Source organism: Coloeus monedula (genome assembly GCF_965178545.1).
Source record: "Coloeus monedula genome assembly, chromosome: 18".
In the NCBI taxonomy this organism is placed as follows: domain Eukaryota; kingdom Metazoa; phylum Chordata; class Aves; order Passeriformes; family Corvidae; genus Coloeus; species Coloeus monedula.
Window position 1 is genome coordinate 2,304,793 of NC_138798.1, and position 24,469 is coordinate 2,329,261.

At 50.1% G+C, this 24,469-nt stretch overlaps 1 protein-coding gene across 6 annotated transcripts in view; it reads left to right on the top strand.

Moving 5' to 3' along the window:
* The first annotated feature begins 2,700 nt into the window (after positions 1–2,700).
* NCOR2 (nuclear receptor corepressor 2) overlaps positions 2,701–24,469 on the top strand; it is a 228,483-nt gene continuing 206,714 nt past the window's right edge. For all 6 annotated transcript variants that reach the window (XM_082293756.1, XM_082293762.1, XM_082293759.1 and 3 more), the window contains exon 1: positions 2,701–2,887. The gene's annotated coding sequence lies outside the window, so the exon portion shown is untranslated. The remainder of the gene's footprint in view (positions 2,888–24,469) is intronic.

The following is a 24,469-nucleotide window of genomic DNA, read 5'->3' on the forward strand; positions in this document are numbered from 1 at the left end:
TACCATTTTATCTGATGGAATAGCTATCAACGGCAGCTTCCAAGTGAAACGCTAAGGAAAATCTGTGTAAGCTATCTGCGGGCTCGCAGCACAGATACACCGTGATTACAGCGACAGCCAGGCTCTGCCTCCTGGGTTTAATGTGCGTGTACGTGTCCGGCTGCGGCACAGCACCCACACCAGCGCTCCCCCTGCTCCGGGGTGCTCAGGGCAGGCTCGCTGTGGGCTTTGCTCAGAGCCTTGAGATGCTGCCACAATCTTATCTGTGATTCCTCCAGGACAAGAAGCTTCCAGCTTCCACGATTGCAGGGAAAAAGCTTGAGAACACAAAGCCTCGAGGCTCCAAAAGCCAGAACGCTGTTGCAAACAGCATTTCTGCCTAATGTTTGCAAGGCCACTATTTTAAAGCCAAGCTCCCTGTTCTTGCTTTGAGACAGGGAAGGGAGTTGCTTTTCTGGGATCAGCAACTCCACACAAACACATCCAGCCTCTTGTGTTAACGAGAGTCACACACTCCTCATTAGAGGGCTGTTAGGATGAGGATGATAAAGACGTGATTTGACCAGACAGGTTCACTATTTGGTCTTGACCCACACTTATAGTCACTTAGCCCCACAACATCGGGGCACCCATTATTTTCAGGTATTATTGGGTAATTTGGGTATTATTTTGAAATTACTGGGTATAGTGGCTTTGCATAATGGTTTTATAAACACCACTGGCATCTGGTAGCTGCTAGTTACTGACAGCCAGGCTACCAGAGGAAGAGAAATGCACAAGGAAATCATCCCCACTGTTCTAAGAGCAAGGCCACTGTGAAAAGCCCATATTCCCACTGCAACACTAGCCTGGTGATTCCCTTTTGGCACCATGGCCTTCTGGACCACAAGAACAGGCAAAAAAATCCATCTGTGCTCTGGCAGGATATTCAGTGTTGCTGGAAAGTGTGTTCAACCCTAAGGGGTTTATTTAAATACATTTGATTCTAATGTTGTTCTAAGGTCAGTGGGACATAAAAGCCTGGCTCCTGTAAAGTTAATGTCCTGAGTCTTTTTGCTGTGGTGCAGGACTTGCCTTCCATTCATTAAGTGAAACGTCACAGATATATAAAAAAAAAGCTCAGAAAAAGCTAAATGGCTGGAGCAGAGAAACCCCACAATGCAACAGGGAGGTCCTTTATCTTCCAAGATAAACATGTTTTCAAGAGAAAGATCTGATCTGCTCCTTTGCTTCACAAGATGCTCAGCCTGCGGATAAACCGAAGACTTGAACTGCACCAAAGCTTCCGCCCCGAGCCAGCAGACACACAATTGCCACAGGCACAGGAGGGCAACTTTCCCTGCTTTTTCTGACGCGACGGGCTCATTTCAGGCACTTTGCCTTGCGCTCCTGGTGTTTGTGCTCACGCCGTGGCGTGCGCCCGTGCTTACATATCGAGTGGGGTGACTTCGGGAGACGGAGTCCAGGCCTGGGGAAATCCCTCTGCCCTGCAGCGGCGCGGCCGTATTGGGGCAAGGAATGCCGTGAGCTGCCCGCTATCCTGCTCTCCGGCTCCCAGGGAAATGCCACTCGAGACGAGGGAAAAGAGAAGCGAACTGCAGGAGGCAGGGCGGCAGGGAACCTGTGCATGCCCACATCTGCCTGCCGGAGTGGGGTGGGAGACGTGGAGGTTTTTACAGCTGCTGGAGCAGGGAGGGGGAAGTGGAGGTTTGTGAGATGCTTTTCCAGCTGTTGGGGTCATGCATCACTCGTGGCAGGGAGAGGGGGTGGATGCGCCTGGGGAGGGGGCACCCAGCAATGGAGTGGGAACAGTGGTGGCTGAGGAGATAGGACCTTCCTCATCCCCCCTGGGAAGATGGAGGGGAAGAAAAAAGTATGAAAAAGCAAGATATTAGTTAAAATCTGGCAGGGACCGGTTTGCCTCAGTGCTGATTCCTGTGGGCATTTGCTTGTTAAATTGTTTAGATTTTCCTGCAAAGATCCCACCCTGGGAAGGTTTTTGATGCAGTCACGATAATAGCACAGACACTAGCCCAGGGCTGGGAATGTGCATCATGGGGTCTTCTCCTGAAGACCCCCAGCTTCCTTTTGCGGGAGAACTTAATTTTCCTAACTATGTTACCGTGGGATACTCTGGACACCAATTTCCCGGGGCTGAACCTTTGCTAGGGTTCAGAAATCCAAGCGGTGCCCGACCGCCTCCAACGAAGTGTCCGAAATACCACCGGCACGAGGAGATTGCCGGCCAGCTCACATCACAAGCGAGAATCCCCGACTTGAGCCACAAACGTTATCAATGACACCCAGGGGCACTAACGCAGCCCGGGAGCACCGGCGGCACCGGTGCCGCCAGTAGCACCGAGGTAACTGGTGGCACTGGTAAACCGTTGGCACGGGTGCAGCCGATGGCACAGGTACTGGCGGTGACAGGGGTGAAGCGGGTGACGGGGACACAGCGGGTGACGGGGACACAGCCGCTGTCCCGATCGGCGGCTCCGCGGGTCCCGCCCGGCGCTCGGCGGTGCGGGCGCACGCGGCCCCTTTAATGCGCGCGGGCGGCGCAGCCCCGCTCCGCCCCGCCCCGCCCGGCCGGCTGTGGGGCGGCCTTAGGGACCGACCGACCGACCGCCGCCTCCCGCCGCGCCGGGGCGGGCAGGGCAGGGCAGGGCTGGGCTGGGCTGGGCTGGGCGCTGCGGGGCAGGCGCTGCGGCGAGGGGCGGCCCGGCCCCAGCGGCGGACGGACGGCGCGGCTCGCAGCCCCATGGCTCTGGATTTATAAACACGGCACAGATGGCGGGGCCGCGTCCCCGCGCCCAGCGCTGCCCCGCCGGCCGCTGAGGCGGGAGCGGCGGCGGCGATGGGGGGAGGCAGCTGCCGGCGGGATTAGGTGAGTCGGGAGGGGGGCAGCCCCGGGGGCCTCCCCCGGTGCCGGGGTGCGGGCGGGGGCTGGGCTGGGGGGGCCGCTCCCCGCAGGTGGGGGAAAGGCGGCCGCGTTACGTAAAAATGAAAATGTGCCACGGGAGCTGCTCGCCGGGGAGAAACTTTCTCTTTTTTTTTTGTTGGTTTTGCTGTTTTTGGCCTCAAGGGAACGCGCCGCCCGGGAGCGGCGGGGTTTGGGAGCGCAGGGGAGCCCCGCACTTGGCAAACTGACGGGGACACCCCTCTGCGGAGTGGGGGCACCCAAGGGCCTTTTTTTACACCCCTTCCTCTTTTTTTTTTTTTTTTCCCCTCCCTTTCTTTCAATTCTGCTGTATTTTCCGGCTCTTGCCCCCCGCACATTGGAAGCCGGTGGGTTCGCGCTGACCGACAGCCGGAGCGATGAGTGAGCATCCGAGGGGTCAGCGGGCGCGGGGGGAGGGCAGCCCTGCGCCCCCGAGCCGTGTCAGCGGTGCCGGGGGCACGGCCGGCTCCTGGGCACGACGAGAGCTGCAGGGCTGGCTTCTCGGGCGGCGTGGTGTTCGCCGTGTAAATATTTACGGGGGGTAACTCAGCCGGTGTCTGCAGGCAACAAGTGCACGTTTCTCTGAACCCCAGCTGCGGTCTCTGGAGTGATCGCTTTTTTTTTTTCTGTTGATTCTTATAATTTCCTGTTCCCTCTTCTCCCTCGGTCCTTCCTCCTGCTCCCTTGCCCTGACAACGCACAAAGAGCAGGCTGCAGTGGGTGCAGGCAGCTGCCTGCCATGTGGGCTGCTGCCAACACCACTGAAGCAGCAAAACCTGCAGGACTCGGGCTGGGGCTGCCTGGGGCGCGGGGCCGCGTTGACCCAACAAACCCATCCCTCCTTCCAGCTCTTTGAACCCTGTGGAAGGCCAGCATGCCTGCAGGCACTGCTGCCTGCCCTGGAGGCTGCGTCTGCTCCCTGAACTTTGTGTTTTGGGTCAGCTGAAGAATGTGCTTCAGAGAGGACAGTGCTGCTGGAGGTGATCTGTGCAGTGGGTGTTTCCTAACCCGTTGGTTCACAGGCATTTATGGTTTGAACTCTTTCTGCGACCTCTCCCTCGGTGTTCACATGAAGCAAAGGTTGGCACTCTGGATACCTGAAAACGTCAGGGTTTTGCTGAATCTGGTATTTTTAATCAGTTTGGTGGATGTGATACTGTTCCACTGGTATTCCTTGGGTGTATGGGGTGAGAGTGTTTCCATTTCCATTTTCCTTTTAGCATTGGGTTTTTATCAACAAGGTCAAGTTTAAGTTTGCCATGTACTTTACTGATAAAGATTTGGTACTACTACTGATTCATAAAGGGAACCAGTGTGAGTTGGGACAAATGGGTGAGCATTTCCCTCTCTTCTGGAAGTGGTGACAAGGGCTCTAGTGAAACTGTACATTCCTGGATGGTTTTAATGAAACCGTACTTAATTCTCTGAGTTTCAGTGCTGACTCGTTGAGTGACTTAGGGATTTAGCTCAAGCCTCCTGTGTGCCTGGGTCTGCCAGCTCTGTGCAAGACCTGTGCCTTGGGTGAGGAATTCAGTGAGCAAGGCTTGCACAGTGTGTTGGGGTTGAGTCTCACGATGCCGCGGGAGGGAAGTTCTGCATGTGACAAACATTTTATAACTTTAGTTGAGTAAGTTTCAGTGTGAGAGAGACTCTTGCAAAACGTGTTTAGTTTATTGAAAGCAAATGTGCTCAAACCTCGGTTTGTTGTTGCCAAAAGGGAAAACGTAGAAGCTATTTTTGGTGTGAGAGAGGAGATGGGGGCACGCACATGTCTGGGGCAGGAAAACACTGGTACTTTGTTCTTCTGGCTTCATGTGGGTGGTGGTTTCTGTTACTTAGCTGTGTGTTTCTGCCAAGTTGCAAAACATACCTGGTTCTGAAACCCCTGCGGAGGTCAGGGCTGGCTCTGCGGAGCTGGTGCCGGGCCCGTGTGGGAACGCCTCCCACGTCAGCATCTCCAGCATTGGAGGAATGGGTGGGTGCCTCTGCCTTCACACCTTTGAGCTCCAGGGAGGTGACTGGCATTTTTTTGCGACAGGATCTGCACTGAAACCATAAACTCATTTCATGCAAGCCACCAAACAGCTGCTGCTTGGCACTATCTTTCACTTGCTAATGGCTGTGGTTGGATTTGAACCAAGTTGCCTCCAGTGGAGGTTGTACTAATCCCTGGAGCCATCCTGCGCTAAATCCAAAGAGGGTTTGGTTCAGGCCGTGTTCACGTCTTGTAATTAGGAGATCCATTCTGGTGAAGGCAGTTTTGTTATGATTGGCAGTGATGGTGTGTATGTAACTTTTCTGATAGCTGCACGTGTTGAGAGCTACCCTCTCATCTCCACGGCAGCTCTGGACTGCGCTAGCTGGAACTGGGTCATAGGAGATATCTTCATCTTTTGTGACATGGCTGTGAATTATTTGTCCCCTTGATGGCTCCAAGTGTTGCTCCCACTGCTGGTTCTGGTTTTAGTGGCCTCTGCTGAAATACAGTCCTTTTTGCAATCTGGTTGTCCTGGGAGAAACTCGTTTGAAGCCAGCTGTAATTTATGTGCCTGAGGTACCGTCATCTTCATGGCCCTGTGGGGAGGAGGAAAGTTTAGGATCTTGCTGGTTTCTAGATGAGTGAGTATAAAAGGAGGATTAAATCTGTAAATTTTCAGAGGTGGGTTTTGGGTGGCTGATGTGAGCAGTTGTGAAGGGGAATGGGTTTGAGAGGGCCTTTGGGGTGCAGTACTCCCCATCCCTAACCCAATGGCTTGTTCTGACCAGGTTATTTCACAAGTCAGAAAACCGAGGCTGTTGGGGTTATGTGAAGTTCAATGTGTCAGAGCAAGTCTGCTGGAGAGCTGGTGAAGAGTCTCTTTCTCCATGAGTGCTTTGCCTGTTCAGTGCGAGGGCTTGTTACTCCCAGTGGTGAAGTGCTGGTTCCCCCCTGGGTTTTGGGCCTGTGAGCAGTGGTCCCCAAATGCAGACCATGGGCTGGCTGCAGGGGTGCATGAGGATGGAAATCCAGGGCAGTGTGTTCTTAAGAGGACTGTTATTTTTGTGCAGTTGCATTTGTAGGAACCGTGGCTCGCTTTAGTCTTCGCTGAGAGTTTTCAACGGAGAGCAGGGTCAGCTCTAATGGAGCTGGAAATGAGGTCTAGCAGCACCCGGTCGCCTCTCTGATTAGTGACTGAGGCTTTTGCAGCTGCTTAAGGATTTGGGCATCATGAGGTCACGGATTCTCATCTAGGCTGCTGTGGCACAGGCTCCTGCACGGCTTTGAAGGGCCCTTGCTGTGTATCGACATAGGAAAGCAGTGGAGAATTGCTATTTCTGTGCTGGCACACAGGTGTTTGAGGTCTCCGATTTGCCCTGAAATGTCAAGGGATAGATCTTTGCAGTAGAAAATGGAAATGTGTGTAATTTAATGAGCATGACTAGAGCAGAGATGCTTCCTAAAAAGAGGATTGAAGAGGGAGCTGGAGCTCCAGAATAGAGGGCATGAAAGTGCCTGTAAAAGCTTGGTCAGTGAGGGATGGATCTGGTAGGAAGGGAAGGAGGACAGAAGAGCAGAAGGAAATGAGTGATTTGTCAGTTTTGGGAAGTGATCCCTGACCTGAGCACGAGGCAGCAGCGGGACTGTGCTGGGAATTGAGAAATCTGGGTTGCACCCCCAGTCCTGCTGCCCACCCTACTTGTCACTTCCCTTCTCGAGGCCACCAGTTCTCCGTTCCTACCAACCTGCCTTTGGCAGATGGAGTCTCTCTGGGGTGTGGACTGTTCCTTATTAAAGGTGAGCAGGGTGCCCCAGGAGGGGATGTTTCTGGTGAGCAGGCAGTGCCCACATGGTAGCAGCTTTCCTGCCGCCTTCACGGTGGGGAGCTGGGAAATGTGACCTGGCTGGGGTTGGGCAGGCAAGAAGAGGCACTGATTGCTGCAGACCCTGCTGCAAACAGCGTGTGCTCGGCTGCTGATCCGAATCTGGCTTGGAGAGGCCCAGAGAGGAGCCCTGCCTGCAGGGGAGAGGTGACTGGCACTGAAAGAAAAGCAGTAAAGATGGAGGTTGGTGGCCATGACTGTGATTGTTACCACAGTGCCAGGGCTGGAGGGGATCTGGGGCACGGGGAGGGGACAGGGAGAGCACGCAGTCAGCGTTATGTGCCTGCTGGGTGCATGGAGGATGCTGATAATGGTTAGTGCTCTCTTTATAGCTGCGGAGCACTGAGCAAACATTAATGAATGTAAAGGATAGCGGCTCTGTCTAGTTACAGAGAAGGGAAGTTGCTCCAAATTAACTTTATGATCCGTGAAACTGAAGGTTATTTAAAAAAATAATAACATAAATGGAAATGCTGAAGTTTTTCAGAGTCGCTGAGTACGCTGCTTGTTGTTTAATGCCTTCCATTTTTTCACTCCCAGTCTGTGTTTTTGGCTCGGGAACAAATTACAAGCAATATCAGCTTATGCTTGGATTTGAACCTACATTGCTCTTAGTCAGCTGAAATATTTCCCCTTATCGCCGCTCCCATAATGTTTATTTTAGACCGGATAGCATCATGGCTTTTCTGCTTGCTGTAGGGAAGAAGCCAGTCTTTGAAATAGCCCAGCACCTTGGAAAGAAATGATCTCAAAGCCAGTTTGGTTTCTGAGTGAGGTACAGCTTAATTTTCCACCAAGAGGTTTGTGCAGGGCTGTATCCCAGAACGTTTTGCGGCATTAAAAACCCAGGAGGTGGCAGATGGATGAATTGCTGACAGATTTAAAATCGTACGACAAACATAAAGCATTCAGACGTGAGGCCAAGGCAGGAGGAAGGTTGCAGGGAGAAACGGAGGCAGAAAGGTCGAATAAGTTATTCTGGGCAGAAGGGAGATGTGCAAGCAAAGGCAGGCTCCAGTGGGTTCAGCCTGTGAGGGGAAGGGAAGGCCTTCAAGAGGAGGGATGTGTCGAGGAGCATGTTCCCATCAAAGTGCAGGGAGCCCTTCGTGTCCTGGGCTGGCAGTGGGAGGAGGATGACAAGGAGGAAAGGGGCCAAGTTGAGCCTTGGCAGCAGTGATGAGGCCAGGAGCGGGGTTGTCCTGGGAGGAGACAATGTGGTGGGGTCCAAATAGTTTCCTCCTATGGGAGGTGATCTGAGGGAGAGTGCCAGCACGCGGGGAGGCCGGGGATGGTGTGGGTATTGTCCCCAGAGGCTGCAGGCCCGGCTGTGGCTCTCTGGGTGGGTGGTGCATGTGTTGAGGGAGGGAGGCAGAGCCGGCAGGATTTCCTCTCTGTGGTGCTGGCTCCTGGGTTAATAACTAACCAAGCAGTCTAGGTTTATCCTTTCATTGTGGAAGAGAATTATTTACATAATACCACTCCATGTAATCTTTTTTGAGCATTGTTTCCCTGGCGTAACACTGGATGGAATGGCGGTCCAGAAATGCAGTTTTGGCCCAAATGTGTAGGAAGTTAACTCTTCCAGTTGGGTGTGCTTCTCCCTGCCTGCTCAGGGAACTGGCTGTAAACTGAATAAATACTCCAGTGGAGTGACCATCTATAACGTAGTTTTTGGGACTTCTACGTCGTCTAAACCCTGTTTTCTGCAGGCTCTGGCTGGTGCTCTGTGCTGGTACCTGAATGTTGCCTACCAGCCTCCTAAACAACACAGTCTGGGTTTGTCCTGTGCATGTTAGGGCAAGAGAACAGTTTGCAGTGTGCTCTTCCTTGTCTTTGTGTTGAAGAAGGCAGAAGGAAAGAAATGTGTCAGCCTGTGGGTGGAGGATGACAGGATTTGGGAAGGTTCCTGGTGCAGATCATCCCATCGTCTGTGATCAGTCCCTGAGGACTTGCTGTCTCCCAGGTGGGCAGGTTTCATCCTCCTCAGGGAGTGTTTAATTGCAAGGTCTGGAGGCTTAGGTGGTTGTGTAAAGAGCTGGGGCCTGATTATTGCAACATAGCACGGTGAAGGACAGAACCCTGCGCTTGGGTGTCAGTGGGATGTGGTGGGAGAGTTGAATTGGTGAGTAGGATGACACGCAAAGTCAAGCCATCTGAAAATCTGCCTGTGCCTCCAGCTGTGCAGTGCTGGCTGGAGAGGGTGGAGGGTGTCTTTTCCTCTATGCTGCGGGATGTGTGGGCTTCTAACAAGCTGTGGCAAACAACGGAAAGTTGGCTTTCTTCTGAAAATACTTTAAAACCTTATAAAATTACTCTAGCGGCTAAATTTTTATAGGACCAGATCTCAGCTGCATGGTACTTGATCACTTCATAAATAGCTCAGTCTTTGGCCTCTGCGAGCTTCTCAAACCCATCCCTGCAGTGCTGCAGAAACCCCGGTGAGCCCGTGGTTTATCAGTGGCAGCACCTGGCCCTTGTAGCAGAAGCATTCTGCGTTAGTGTTTACTGCCGAGGCCGCGTGATCTCTCTGGTCTGATGTTGCAAGGAGCTGCTTTTGGAAGGCTGAGAGTCCCCAGTGATTTACCCGGGTTAGCTGATGGTGCACGCACAGTCCAGGCTGGATGTTGGCTCATGAGCACCTCTCGTGTCAGCCTTGCCGGAGGGAGCTGCGGATCCTGTGTCGGTTTGTGCTGGTGATACGGACCTTACTCGCTCAGGCCTGAAACTTGCTAGAACAAAGGTAACTTGTTAACACCCTCCTTGAACCAATTACACCTGGCAGGGTGAGTTTGCATTGGATCAGTGCTGAGACGTGACTGTGGCATTCCTGATCCACTGCTTGAAGCCCTAAGGCTTTGTCCACTACCTCCTCAAGCTCGAGCCGTTACCATGATGCGATTTGTGACACCGTGTGCTGTGTAAATCTTGGGTGTATAACAGAGCTGTGGTGCTTGGACCAGAACCGTGTGCTCTGAAGTTTCTCCAGTCGTTTGGTAGGGGTGTTTTTCCTGCATCTCAGCCTTAAATAACTATGTCCCCTCTTTGGCATAAGGGTTTCTTGTGTTTAGCAGAGGGGATGACTTCTTCCCTATTAGAAAGACTTCCTTGATCAAGTCCTTGTTTGTCTGTGGGTGCCATATAGTATAATTCCATTAATAAAGTTTTCAAGCTCCATCTTGAAAGCAGTTACAGCTTTTCCCCCCCCCGCCCCCCCTTTGCTGCGGAGTTTCAAGCTCATGCCAGAGTGTCAGCTTCATTTCTAGGTCACCGGTCTGCCCTTTCATTTCCCCCTCACGCTCAAGTTGGCCGGCTTGTTTTGATTTGGTAATATGTGAGGTGGTGTCCACAGACAAAACCAGGCAGGCCAGTGAAATTCATTTTTCCCTGCAGCCTTGTTCCTGTTGTGTGTGTGAATAATAATTTCCAAATGCTAGACCAGAGGTGATTAAAAACTGTCAAAGAAATAAAGTGCAGCAAAGTCTGCATTACAGGAATCTGTGTGTTCAGTGTTTTGGGAAAACTCTCTGAACTGGCAGTGGAAAAAGCCTTCAGAACTCTTATTTAAGGCTTTCTAGTCTTAAATGTCGCTTGTTCGGGGGTTGCTGATGAGGCAGCCTGAGCACACCCGGGCTCTGCAGGAGGTTGGTTGCTGCTCTCTGGGGGGGACCTGGAGTCAGTAGCGCTCCCTTTCTGCGCTTGCTCTGCGGAGTTGTTTGGGATCCAGAGCTACAGTTGTGGTATTTTTGCATGCTGTGGGCACAGCACCTGGGCAGCCAGCTCAGCAGCAGGCTTGTGGCTGGAGCTGCTGAGCGTGACTGGCGAAGAGTGGAGGGGTAAAAAGAGGCTTCTCTGCAGCCCGAGTGGATGCTTGAGTGGAAATGAAGAGCTGAAAGTCATTCTGTGGAGCAGCACATGGTGTCTGTTGCTTGCTCTAAGTGAGTATGAGTGCTTGTTTTTTACTGAGCTGCAAGGCAATGGGTATTTGGAGGTTTTTATGCAACTCCGGTGTTGGGACCGTGAAACAGTTGTCATGTCATCAGTTAAGATGTGTTGAGCATCCTTATTTTTGGAGCAAATGATCCTGCTGACAGCATGTATAGGAGGTGTCAGCCAGCCCTTTTTTTCTTCTTCCTCTCTATTTTTTGCTTCATTTCTAGGTTTTAGTTTTGGCTTTACTTTTGATAACTTGACAGGGCTGCTGCTAAAAAATTGTTGGGGTGGGGTTTTCTTTTCGTTTGTTTTTTTTTGTTTGTTTTGCTTTGTTTTGGTTTTTTTTCTTTTGGTTTGGTTTTTTTTGCTTTTTGATGTCTACGTGTCTTGAGATGCCATGATTAGAGATGCACATAAAGAGCTGCTGTGGTTTTGGTCCAGGACCCAGCCAGCTGCCAGCAGCGTTCCTGAGGGCTGTGTGGTGTTGGAGTGAGAAACACTGCAGGGTTTTGGGTTTTCTCCAGCATTATGAAACAGAAGTAAAGAGAGAAGTCAGCATGTACCTTAAGGGTTGTGTTTTTATTTTAACTCTCTCACTGTGGAGAGCTGAGGTTTGCATCTTCTCCACCGAGACTGGTGCTCGTGAAATCTAACGCACTTCTGTGAATGTCCTTAAACTCTGCCAACAGCAGAGAAGGCTGAGAAATAAGGGATTTGCTTTGCCTGGAGGTGGAGGAGTCATGCTGCAGAGGCAGACACAAGCACCCTGGTTGCTCCTGTTTCACCTCCCAAAGGCAGTGTGAGTTCTGGTCTGGTTCAATGGGACAAGAGCTTTAAGCTCCATCTGTGGGTTTTTTTGGGTTTTTTTGCATTTTGTTCAGTTGTGCTTTTTAAATGTCTGTGGATTTCTTCTCAGCAGGAGGTTTCAGTCCCCACACAATGTATTATTGTGTTTGCCTCGCTCTAGTTCCTGGTTCTATGCGGAAACACCTTGAACCTTTGGCTGAGCTGGAAGATGGGTGCAGAGTCAGGCCCACGGCTGCAGGCGTGGGGCTGTTCCAGGAAGAACGTGTCCGTGCACGACTCCTCAGCCTTGACTTCCCCGGCTGCTGCTCCAGGCACTAAATGTGTTTGGCTAACACAGGCACTCTCCTGCCTCCTGATCAGCAGTCTACACGTACTTATTTTTGTTTTAGAGGCTGATCCCTAGGGTAAGAACGCTGTAGCCAGAAATAAGTGAGTGTTCACACTTGCCTTTATGAACTTCTTGAGCATTTTGCCAATTAATTCTTAGGTAATCGAGGCTGAAATATCTAATGTAAAGGACACAGGCAGGAATTCTGCTCTCCCTGCTGTTCTTCACTCATTCCAGTTTATGCAAAACTTGATAAAGGTGCCTGTGCTGTCTTGGCCATTTGCAATCTGCTTTACAAAGCCTCTTAACCAGCAGAAAAAAATTGTGTAAATAAATATAGCAGCTTTGCCTTGCAGCCTTGCCCAAGTCAATTTGGTGTGTGTTGAGAAGGCAGAAGAATTAGTTACAGAGGCAAATGGGTCTTCTCCATGTTCTCTGCTCCTGTCACATGGCCATCTCCCAGTTTTTTGGTAACAGTGAATCAAGCAACTACTTAAGGCATGTGCAGAAGTGGGGGGGGGGGGGAACTAATAGCTGAACATTAACCTTCTAAAAAAGGTGGAGCTGAATTGTATCTCTTGATGGGGTTGGGGCTGTCCAAGAACGGTGATTCCTGCTGCCTTTTTCACAGCATCTAGCTCACTTCTTTTCAGCAGTATTTCTGAGATCGGGGGACTTTGGTTGTGGTGCTGGTTGAAGGAGTTTGCCACCTCATGGCCTCTCAGCGTGTTCCTATCATGGTGCGTCTCTCTCCTGTTCTTTCTGACCTGAGTAGTTGAATGAATGTCTTCACCAAGCAGTCATGTTTTTGTTGAAGTCAGCACTGCTTTGCTGGACGGATGTGGAGCCAGGGGACACAGAAATCAGGGAAGAGTGGCTGTAGTTTACACAACCTGGTTGTGTTTCAAGCCTTTTTTTTTTTTTTTTCAGGAGTAAATGTCACAGGACTGAAATTCCCTTCTAAGGGGGTGATATTCTCCCCAAACTTCTGCACAGACCTGTTTTCAGCCATGTCACATGTCTCTCTCAAGCATGGGACACACAACCAATTTTGCAGCAGGTGATACAGACCCTCAGGTAGGGTTCTGTTGTGTTCCTGCAGCAGCAGCAGCAGTGGTTTCAGCTTGGAGTCAAGCTCAGGCAGTGTTGTAGCAGTTCAGTCATTTCTGCCGTGGTCTGAGTACCTGGGAAGGTCTGTGGCATTTGCTCCTTTTCTGTGAGCTGGAAATGAAGTGCTTGGTTCAGAGTGGTGACTGGGAATGTTCCTCTGTGGCAGGGCTTGGGTTTTTCACGTTGTTGTTGCTTTGTGTGAACTGCCTGCTGCAGCACCTTTGTTCCTTGGATGTCGCTTGTGCACTCCGGGAGACTCAAGTGGTCTTTGCTTTTGTGCCGTGGCCCTGCATGTCCACAGAGAGCTGATGAAGAGCAAAGTTGGGCAGATGCCATCCTCTGTGTGCTGTGGCAGCTTCTGCAGGCATCAGTCCTGGCTCAGTGAGGCACCTGATGAACAGAGAGTGAGAAAAGGGTCCTTTTCCCAGGGGAGTTTAAAACCGCTCTGCCACAGGAGCTTTGCTGAATTGCAAATTGCTTTTTCTCTCCCACTCTTTTCTAAATCTGCTGCTGTTCCTGAAGTGGCAGGAGACTTTACTCATGTGTGCTAGTGCCTGAGTGAGTGTGTGCTGCAGAGTAGAGTTGTAAGCAACTGACATGATGTTGATCATAATGTAACTAATGACACTGAAAATATTTGCTTGTTTCTAATGTGCTGTGGTCTCTTCCCAGGCACGGAAATTGACAGACAAGCTTCAGCTGTGCTTGGCATGGTGTTTGGAGAGATGGACAGCTTTCTGTCACTTCTTTTGACAGATAGGCTTTGAATTTTTAAGAGAATACAGAGGAGCTTTTTGGTTTTTCTCCCCGCTCAAACCCAACCAACTGAAAGCCAGGTGGAGGGCACATCTTGCATGCATTCTGTTCATTTCTACACGCAAATGCATCTTCTTGGTGTGTCATTAACCTGGTTGAGCTCTGGTGCTGTTTTTAGCAGCCTTATGGTGTATGGACGAGGAGCAGTTCCAGTAAGCATTTGTGAGCAGCCCAGCCCAGGATGGGGGTGTTGGCACAGAGCCCAGCATGGCAGGGTCCGGCCTCCCTGCTCGGCCGAGGGGCCTGGAGGGGCTGGATGAGCTCCCTGTCCCAAGTCCCACCCAGGGAAATGTGTGTAAAGCGTTACTCTTCAGTTCCTGTGGCCATGGTAACCGACTTGGATGCATCCAACTTGACTAATTAACCTAATGGAGAGTCGTTTCCAGGCTGAGACTCTCCCCTCGGATTTCAGAGCAGAACTTGTGTTGTCTGATCTGCCAGCAACCTCCACAGCCAGTGCAGACTTTTTCTGAGTGGTTTCTTTAACCGGTTTCTTTCACAGGTCAGTTTGAGTTGGGGACGATGGCTGAAATTGGTCTGATGTCTTGGGTGCTTCTCTTGCCCTGCATTCCCCTCTCTTGGTAATTTCTCAGATTCCCCTGGAAGGAAGGTCCCAAACTTAGATGGAAAAAACTTGCTCTGATGTCCTCCTTGGACCGGGTGGGGTGAAAGTGGATGCTCTCCTGCATCTCTCCTGTTTCTGTACTGCAGGATCTCTGCCACCCTGACTTCCTGTTTAAAAATCTGTGAAATCCTCAGGCGTGAAACAAAACAGCACATCCTGGAGATGTCTGTGCACATCTTCAGGTTCCCTCATCTTAATGTGCTAGTTGAAGGCATTGCTGCTTTGCACTGTTTCTCCTGGGTTTAATTATTATTTCAGTGATTGGAGCTGCAGACTGCAGCAGGGACTTAAGAGTTCAGCCTCAATTAAAAACCACCCTGTGCCAGGCAGATAGCGGCAGGCAGCTCTGCTATTCTCGAGTGTCTCCAGCAGTCCATCGAAACACCATGTGATTGGCTCAGTTGAGAAATCTGAGTAGGCAGAAAGCAGTTTCTGGGATAAACCTTGTGAGTGCTTCTCAAAATAGCCTGAAAGCAAGGTTTTGTTTTATACAGCCACTCTTGGTCCTTGAGGCTGGTCAGAATTTTATGTGGATTACTAAATATTGTGAAGGTCTGATCTTTAAAAACGATAAGATCCTTTTTTTTTTCCTTCTCCTTTTTGATGCTGCCTCTGGTATGTTTAAACTTAGAGGATTTGCATTTTCATGTCTTTTTAGCCTTAATTGTAAGTACTGGGACCTTCCTTACTTGCAGTTCCAGCTTTTTATGTTTTTCAGCAAAGCTGATGACCTCGTGTTTGACCCTTAGAAACCTCTTGGGCAGCCCAGCAAACAAATGTGCTGTGAGAAGAGCACATGATAGTAGCCTGAGCTATTACACTGGTCAGTCATTGACCAGGACTCTTGTTTTTCTTCCTTTGAAGATCTGCTTAATCATTGGCATTGCAACCCCTGCTGTGCTGGGCACCTGGAGGGGTTTGCTGGCTGCTCCCCATGATGTCCGGGGTGATGAGGGAGGTGGCATGGGGGCTTTAGAGAGTCCAGCGCTGTAATCAGGTTTTACTGGGGAGGAGATTGTCATTGATATCCCTGGGATTTGGCATCTATATAAATACACGAGCCAAGCTCTGTTTAAGTGTGTAGGTTCATGTCAGTTCATTTGTCTGGGAATGGGGCCGGGAGCATCTTACCACCATGGTCCTTCCGTGTGATTTCTGTTCCCAGTATAACCCACAATCTGATGAGGTGGGGCTTGCTGAGGATAAATCCCTGTAAATGCTGGTGCAGCTGGAAGTGAATTCTTCAGACTTGGCTGATTTCAGGATTGATTGGGAGATGGGGATAAAAACTGTGTAGCTAAAACTGGTGGGGACTGGTGCCCGTGGGCCAGGGTGCTGTATAAATGACTGAAAGCTTGCAAAGCAGCTCTGAGATCTCAAGAGTTGTGAGTTGTTTTTCCACCCTTATTTACTGTGATACCTTTGGGTGACACGGAGTGTTCAGGAGATGCTGCTAAACGGAATTCTACAGCTGAATTCACACTGGAGAAATGAGAATTGCTTCTTTTTGTTGGGGAAAAAAATAAATCTGCTTTTATCACATCCTTGTTATCCTTACAGCTTGTGGCTTGGAAAATGAGAGAAAATTGATAGTGAGGGCTGAGTGACAGGTGGAGAGAGGTAAGATCCTGGCTTTCTGTGGGCCTTATTTCATGAACTTTCTTGCCCTTCATGTGTTTGCTGATGTGTCAGTGGAACTGAATTTCGTTGGCAAAAATGTGGTTTTAATGGATATCTTAGATTAACTTTTAATTGCCTGCCTAAGGGTGATTTTAAGCGAGGCTTCCAGGAGCATCCCTGCTCTTGCTGTGTCTTTGGTTGTTGCTCCCCTCTCCCAGACTGGCCGTCTGCACGAGGGGCTTCTCTGCAGAGAGCAGCCTGTGTTCTGTGCTCACGTACTGTGCAGAGACATGAAAAATGTTGTTCAGATGACAGTGATTTGGGGTAGCTCTAGAAAATAATTTTCTGCTGGTGGATAGTACCAAACTATTTCCTTTCACCCACCCCCTCCCTTCCCCAAAACAAAAGAAGAGATGAAAGGATTCATTAGGAATTATTCACTCAGCTCTGCCGCCTGTCTGAGATCTGGCTGTCTGCGTTCATCCCCCAGCTCAGGGAAGGTCAGAGGGCATCTCCCTGGGGAGGATTTGCTGTTGACTGAATTGCACTCTGTCATTATCCTGCTGGATAACGAATGCAGTGGCCTCATTGGCACTGGCTTCAGAAAAAGCCCGGTCATCTGCATGTGGCCTTGAGGCGAGAGGCGAAAGCCTAAGGAGAGCAGTGTGGAAAACCTCATCTTGTGGGAACGATACCGGACAGACCCAGGCAGTTTGGCACAGGGGTTTACTTGCTGCATGATGCTGAGCAGGTCTGGAGCTGCTCTGGACCTCTGTGTTGTCTTGTTGGAGGTGGGGGAACACAGCAAGAGGGTTTAAAGGACAAAACTCCGTCTGATGGGGTGAAACTGGTTAAAGCTGCTCCTGTTTTCTTCAGCAGAAAATGTGGCATGCCTGTGACACAGTTTGAGATATTTTAATGAGATTTAAACAATTTTTTTATCTCTTTGTTTTGTTTTCAAATAAGTTTCCTGAAAGAAAAACATACAAATCCCCCTGAGCTAATTGGTGTGTGATTTGAATTCAGCTGCTACCTTGGAAGAGCTTTTCCAGCAGCTGATCTGAAAACAGCCTTTCCCACAATATTGTGGGCTGTCAGTCAGTGCTAAAGGATCTTGAAGTTGCTGGTGGGAAGGAGATCGATGTGTTTTGTTTGATATGCTGCATCTTTTAGTTCGAGTGTCATAAAATACTCAGGAGATGTGTGAAAGACCCTAATGGGGAGAAGCTATCAGAGGGATGAAAGTCACGGTAGCTGGAAACTGTTGTGGGTATCAGAGCCAGTTGGGCTGGCTGAGGAAGTAGGTAGACCTGAAGAAAATTTACATTATAAGCACCAATTTCAGATGTTACCCACTGCCTTGTGCCTTGATCTTCTGGCAGCCACCGGCTTAGAAGGGCTTAATGCTGTGCCCTTCCCGCGTGTGGCTGCACGTCGCTGAACCGCACTGGGGGTGGCCAGATGCAGCCCTGTGAAGTAAAGTGTTAAGCTTCAAATGTTGGCCTTCATTGCCTTCAGGCTAAGTCGGTTCCCTGGAAGATGCTGTGATAAAATTGCTGGCCCAGGTAATTTGTGTCCTAATGATGAGCAGCAGAGAGGAGGGCAAGAGTTTGTGTGCCTGCTTATTGCTGTCATCTGTCTTGCAATCAGATATTTATGAGATGGCCTTTTGTGTTACAGTGCGGGGTGTGTGAGTGCATATTTAAGTGGTTAGTAAATATAGTCAGTTGCTAGATCGGATCAAATCATCCTCTCAGCAAATATAGACTGTGATGTTTTGCATCTGGATGTTCTGACAGTGAAGTACAGGAGGAGGTGGTCTTAGTGAGTTTAACATCTTATACCCGAAGCAGGGCAGTAATTGCTTAAAATCACTGTAATTCTGCTACCAGCAGTAAAGGATATAAAATTATCCTGTGCTGTAATAAACCAAAAAAACACAGCTGCCTGGAAAAGTCTTGTTGCTCTAATCCAGGCGAAAGTGTGTGGGACTGGTTGTGAATCAGTTTAATTTCTTCTGGGGGTCTGAGCCTCTGGATTCCTATCACTGCAAGAAATCCTCCTTGGAAGGCAGTCATTTCCAGGCTAGTGCTCAGCTGAGCGATGCATGACCAAGTAGTAGCTTGTAGCATTTATGAACTAGGGCAGAAGTAGATCCCTTATTCAGACAGAGCTGTATAAGCCTCCAGTGCTCTATACTAGGCCCCAAATTTGCCTACGTTATAAATAAGTCTGTGGCTGTGTGCTTGTGTGTTTCTTTTTTTAAGCTGAAGGCAACCCCTTAAGCTCTTTTTTGCAGGTCTGTTCAAGCTGGGGCATGGGGAATTCCTAAGAGGATTATCATGGTTTACTTGATACAGAACTTGAACTTGAGCAATGGCTTATCTTATCAGCGATAAAAGACATGGAAATGAAGTTTACGTAACCAAAGCGGCCTTGAACTGTGGCTTTTTTTTTTTTTTCCTCTTCTGGAAACTGGAATGACAGATCTCCTGGGTTCTTCTCTGCTCACAACTGCAGTGTTTGTTATCTGGTGTGTACTGTCTGCTTACCACTGGCATTTATTTTTAGTGCTGTGTCTGGAGCTGTCCTCTGGAAAAAAAAGAAAAGGGGTAGAGGTGGAGGGCAGCAAAGGCTTAGCAAGAGGAGCCGTGGGCATTTTCTGCTTTTGCTGGAAAGCTTGGTGTCCTTGCTGGAGAGACTGGTGCCACTCATTGCTTGGTTGTAAGCTCTTGTGTTACACCGAGCTCAGCAGGTGATTTGAAGAATGGCGGAGAGCAGATCCACTTCCCCAGTGGGCTGTGAGCACAGGGCTGGAAAGGCTCAAAAGTTCTGAGTAAACTTGACCCTGACAACCAGAAAACACCTGGGAATAGATGAAGATGCCTTGTCTGTTCCCATTGGAAAAAGTAAATGAGTAGGGAGGGCCAGGATAATGTCTTTGGTGGCAGCTAGAAAATGAATGCAGACAAATGCGTACTGCTGTGCTCTGGCTCAGGGCGGATGCAGCACCCAGGACCCTACAAGGGTGAGGGAGGTGGTGCAGCACCCCGACTGCTGCTGGGGGAGAGTGGCCTGAGCATCACAGCCACCGCTGATCCCGTTGGATGCGCCTGCGCGGGATGGGCTGAGCAGCTGCGTGCACAGCAGGGCTGCAGAGCAGGACAGGTTGGGCCACCTGCTCACCTGCCCTGGTGCACAGGGCTGGCTCCCTCCATCAGCCTCTGCTGCCTTCCCTGTGGAGGGGGAGATGCACAGTGCTCAGCAAGCAGCTCTGTGACCACTCATTAGGAAGAAGAGAGGAGCCTTTCCATCCTGCCAGGTTGCAGTGGGTTTGCTTGCCCTGGTGTCCTACACCTGCTTTGTCTGTGCTGCGTGGGAGGAATTTTATTTTTTGAGCTCTTGCTGTCACAGATTGTGACAATGCCACAGAGGTCTGGGCCGCGCTGTGCTTCCCACAGAAGGACTCAGCAGACAGTCAAAAGCTGGCAAGCTGACAGCACTTATTAGAGGTAACCTTCAGGAAATGCTACACACAGCCCTCGCTGAGCTTTCTGGCTCCAGGCGCATACAGTATTTACACCACGCTTCTTGAGTTTCCCTGAAGGCTCTCAGCCTGCAGCTGCCTTTCTGTGCTCTGCCACCTGCCCTGTGTCCTCATGCTCCAGCGCCTGGGGTGGGTTCTGGCTGCTGGGCTCCTCTGGCAGCAGCCCACCGGGCTGGGGGGGCTGGTGACACCACCTCTTCCTCTGTGCGTGGCACAAAGGTCATGTCCTCTGGCCTCCTAGAAGGTGCTTGTGGTAATCTGGTTCTGGAGCCTGAGGTAAAGCCAGCACCAAGTTTTCACACTTGTGTGTGCAGGGAATGAGCTGTTAAGGAGTGCAGCACTTGCACAGCAGCTCTTTGTTGAAATGCAAGGGAATTACATGGGATCAGCTCTTTTGACTAAGCAGGTGACTTGCTCGAGTGGCTGTGTGTGGAGTTAAAAGCCAAACCCTAAGCACTAAGGTGTGAAAAATTTTTCTCAGGTTGTCTTGGTGGTGTTTTTTCATCCTACATGGGGTAGGAGGAAGGAAATGTGATACTATCTGGTTCTAGTAAACAGCACCTGAATATTTCGGGGTGCCTGGACTGCGGAGGTGTGGGAAGGCAGCGTTGGTGCACCCCATTGGGACATTTGCCCCAAAGGCAGGTCAGGTATTTTCTCTGCTTCCTGGCTGAGAGGTTGGGCAACGTGTATCTGAAGGGTGGGATTACAGGATATGCTCAAGCCTGGCCTTGCTCTGCTGCCCCCAGAGTTGGTGGCTCATGTATCTTCTACAGACCAAGAAATGGCTTTTTCCAGCAGCAGGCGGCTGGAGTTTGATCCACCCACTCTCATCCTGCCGCTCGTAGCGTGCACAAGTTGCTTGATGCTCTGCTCCCTTCAGTGAAGGATCAGCGGTGATCCTTCACAAGTGGATGTGCTGTATGGAAAGCAGAGGACTGCTGTCCTCCTGGATGTTACCCTGTTTGGGGAGATGGGAACTCCCTGGTGCTTTGCTCTGGTGGTGTTGTCCTCTGGGATACTCCAAAGCCTGTTTTGGCACATGCATTTACAGAGATAGAAGTCTTTCCTCCCTGCTACCTTGTGAGAACTGTCAGAGGGGAACCCATGGAGTGGCATTAAAATCCCACTTTATTATTGTTAATTTCCCGTAGTACTTGGGCTTGGAGTGCCTGGTTGCTTGGACTTGCTCAGTGGGGAGGAGCAGGACAGACTGCCTCAAGCTGAGGTTCCTTGGCTGTGTCGGCTCTGAATCCTCTGCTCCTCTGGTGTGGATTTAATTTCCACGGTGCTGCAAATGCTTCCCCAGTGCCCAGCTATCAATTGAAAAGCAGTGGGGGGGTCTGCAGGGGGGTGGTGATGGTGGGGAATGACTTGTGGTCTCCATGGAAACCTACAGACGATAAATGGATCAATGTGCTGTTCTGCACCATCTGAAACTCAAGCAGCGCTGGCTAAATCTGGGGGCTGCCTTTGCCTGCCAGATCCTGCTGTGGGGTCATTAGTGTGAGACGGCTCAGCACGAAAGCCTTCTCATCACTGTGCCTCCAGGATCTTGCTGGGTTTGCCACAGAGGATGTGGGGTTTGTGCTGGAAACCCACACTTGGCTCACACTTGGCACACTTGGGGATTTGGGTGTCTAGAGCTGCACCACTGCCTTGGGCTTAGGTGCTGTTGTGGGCAAGTGGCCAGGCATCCAAGTCCCTGGATTTGGAAAGGGTAAAGACAAATGTCTGGCTCCCCTTCCAGCAGCACTTTTTAAAACCTCCAGCTCATTCTGCACAAGCACAGGGAGATTTATGTTTTTCTTTCTGTGAGTTAAAGGCTCGAAATCCTGGATTAGGTTTGCGTTGGGGTGGTGGGTGAGGACGGCTGCCTTTGTTCTTACTTCTGCTTCTGATGGCATGGGTAAACAGAAAACCATTCTCCTGAGCTGCTGCTCTAGTGTTTCCAGTGACTGCATTTACCTACAAAAGAACATACTGATCTTCCCCCACTAGGTTTCATAAAAACTTACCTCAGTCTGAAGTTTCCAATCCACTGCTTTTTAAACAAGAGTCTTTCCAGTGCTGAGGTCTTTTATGTGCTCTGGAGTCCTACCTAGCTTAGGTTCAACGGAGACTCCCCAGATCTCAGCCAGGACCAGGGACTGGTGTGACTGGAGCCAGTGGAAGGCAGTGGCTGTGTGCTGCTGGCTGGCTCAGCAGCACTTCTTCAGCCCATGCTTTTCTGGCTGTGTGAAGGGATAATCCCAGGTGTCTGCAGTGCTTTGAGTGTGGCAAATCTAAGGGGCCACGTTTTTTCGTGTTGGAGGTTGGCTGTTGAGGATCTGTGCAGATGAGCTCAGAATCTGAGGCACTGCCTGGCCTTGGCTGCTCTTGTATCTGGGGGCATCAGTGCCTTTCCCTTGCAACAGGAGGAGAACTGTTGCCTTCCATTTTACAAGGGGGCCTGGAGAGATGAGTTGCCAGAGGCTGCACCTGAGGCTTGTGATGAAGCTGGGAGTACCTCACAGAACTCTTGAGCTTGAGTTTTCTGCCCAGACGTACATCTGAGATAAATCCTGGTATCTGTAGTGCTCTTTACACCTTGATTTCCAAATGCCTTTCAGGATGATTGGGGGGACTTTGATTCCTTGGCCAGTCTATTTGGGCAGGGATGTGAGTGCATTTCACTTCTAATTCATGGTGTTATGTTTGTAATTTTGTTAATGCAGACAGGGAGACCTGCTGTCTGCAGTGGGGTGGAAAATTCCCAAAGTATGCTCTGAAACCACTTTCTGTTGTGGTTCTGTCTGTCCGGCTCTGCCTGTAGCCCCTGGCATATCCTCCAAGCTGTTAACGGGGCAATGGCCTGTCACACATCCAGAGGCCCCTTTTGGATATCACTGTTGCTGTTTATAAAGGCTCAGTTGTGGGACAGTCTGGCCAAATGATCTGAGCTCGTAATTCTGTGCAGTGAGGCACTGAAATGTCCAAGAAACCTGCCATCTCTGTTGCCTTGTGAATAATTTATGGATCTCTTGACTCCAAGCTCATAAAAATCGATAACTCTTCATGGATTTTTTTTCCTTTTTCAGCAGCAGCTTGGTTAAACTCTCCCATTCTTTTGAGTTGCTGATATTGAAAGGCTGTGGCTTGTTCGCTTACCCTGAGCCATGTTTTCTTTTTCGCAGCAAAATTGATCCGGGCTTTTCCACAGAGCTCTCTGTTCTTCACCAGGATGTTTGGCTCAGGTTACTGCAGGAGACAACCTCCCTTGCACCTTTCCCATGGGCTGTTGCAAGTGTTTGGGCTGTTAGAACTCCTGCTCTGGGGGCAAAGCTGCAGAGCTTGGAGAGGTCAAAGTGTTTGAGCGTTGTGGCACTGGCTAAGAAGAGGTTCCCAGCAGCTGCTGGGAATAACTGGCAGCACCAGGCCAGTTCCTGCCAGCAGAACTTGCAGCCCCCTCAGCCCAGTAATTCAGATATGGCTGTGTTAATTTATTCCTCTAATTTCTAGGCCTGTCTCTGAACACTGAAGCGCTGTGATGATCTTTGGTCCCTGTCAGGCTTGGAAACGAAGCCTGAAGTGTACCAGTAACAGCTGTGCCCTCTGTGTTGGGTTATTATCCTTTCAGAATTTAATAACGTGACACCCCTTTTTACTGGATAGCTTGTCCTTCCCTCTAGGAACAGATCGATAACAGACCTTGTATCTGCTATTTGGATGTAATTGCTGGTGTCAGCTGATGTCTGGTGCTGTTTCTCCAAACAGCCCTGGAAAGCTCGATAGGCTGTGGGGAGTGAGGATTTCTTTTCCAGACTGGTGTGTTGCACCACATCCAAGAAACCTGAAATGAAGAGATGGTTTTGCAGAGAAGTTTCCCTGCTTCCTTCTCTTGCTGCTTGTATTTGGTGATACGTGGGCTGTGAGCTGGGGAGGGGGACAGAAGTGGAGCCTCCAAAGGCAGTGTTGGGTAACTGTGTCTGAGCCACAGTGCTGCCTTTGGAGGACCTCAAGGAAATTAAAGCTGGCTGCTGAGCAGTGCTTTTGGTCTGCAGAGCATACAGATTTCATAGATTAGCTGTGGATGATGGAGGAAGAGTTTGGCTTTGAGGGGTGAGAAGGCAAGAAGAGGGTTCTCCATTGCAAACAGTTTATTCTTGCTGAGTCATTAGGGTAATTGAAGAGGGTAATTGCTGTACTTCCATGCATCTGATCCATGGGTTGCCTGGGGAAGAAGGAGGAAATGATTCAAGTGCAGTGCAGGGGGTACAGTAAATAGGGGAGGTTTACTCCAAGGCTACCCACCCCCTGCCTGGTCCTCCCTCTTCCTTGTTCCAGTTTTCTCCCTGGTTGCAGGGAGCCTTTGCTGGGGTGACTGATGGCATTCTTAGCTGTTGAGAAGGAGAGAGGGTGAGTTGTGGGTAATCTGAGGGCTATTTTTCAAGGGAGCAGTACTCTTTTTAATGAGTGGGTTTGAGGTGAGGATTATGTGCATGGAAATATATAGAAGAATATAGTAACTATAAAAAAGTCTGCAGTATCTAGAACTAAAAGAAGACTTTATAAATACTTCCTAGCCATGGGGTTGGCCTGTATAATCCTACAAGGAAAGAGAAGCCGAGTGATTGATGGTTGGCTCCATCCTGCTTTATCCCTAGACACAGAGCACCGTATTAAATATGGTTGCCTCTTGGTATCACACACGTAACAAGAGGCATAGTATTAAATTACGGCCTGTGTAGCTGTCTGGGGGAGGTCCATGGGATGGCATTCCTGCCTCATTTCACTCTGTGACAAAACTCCCATAGATGGAGTCAAGGCCGGGCTCTTGCTCTGTGTATTTGTTTAATCACCCTGTCTCCAGAGAACGCAGAACTGCTGGGAATTGCAAAACCA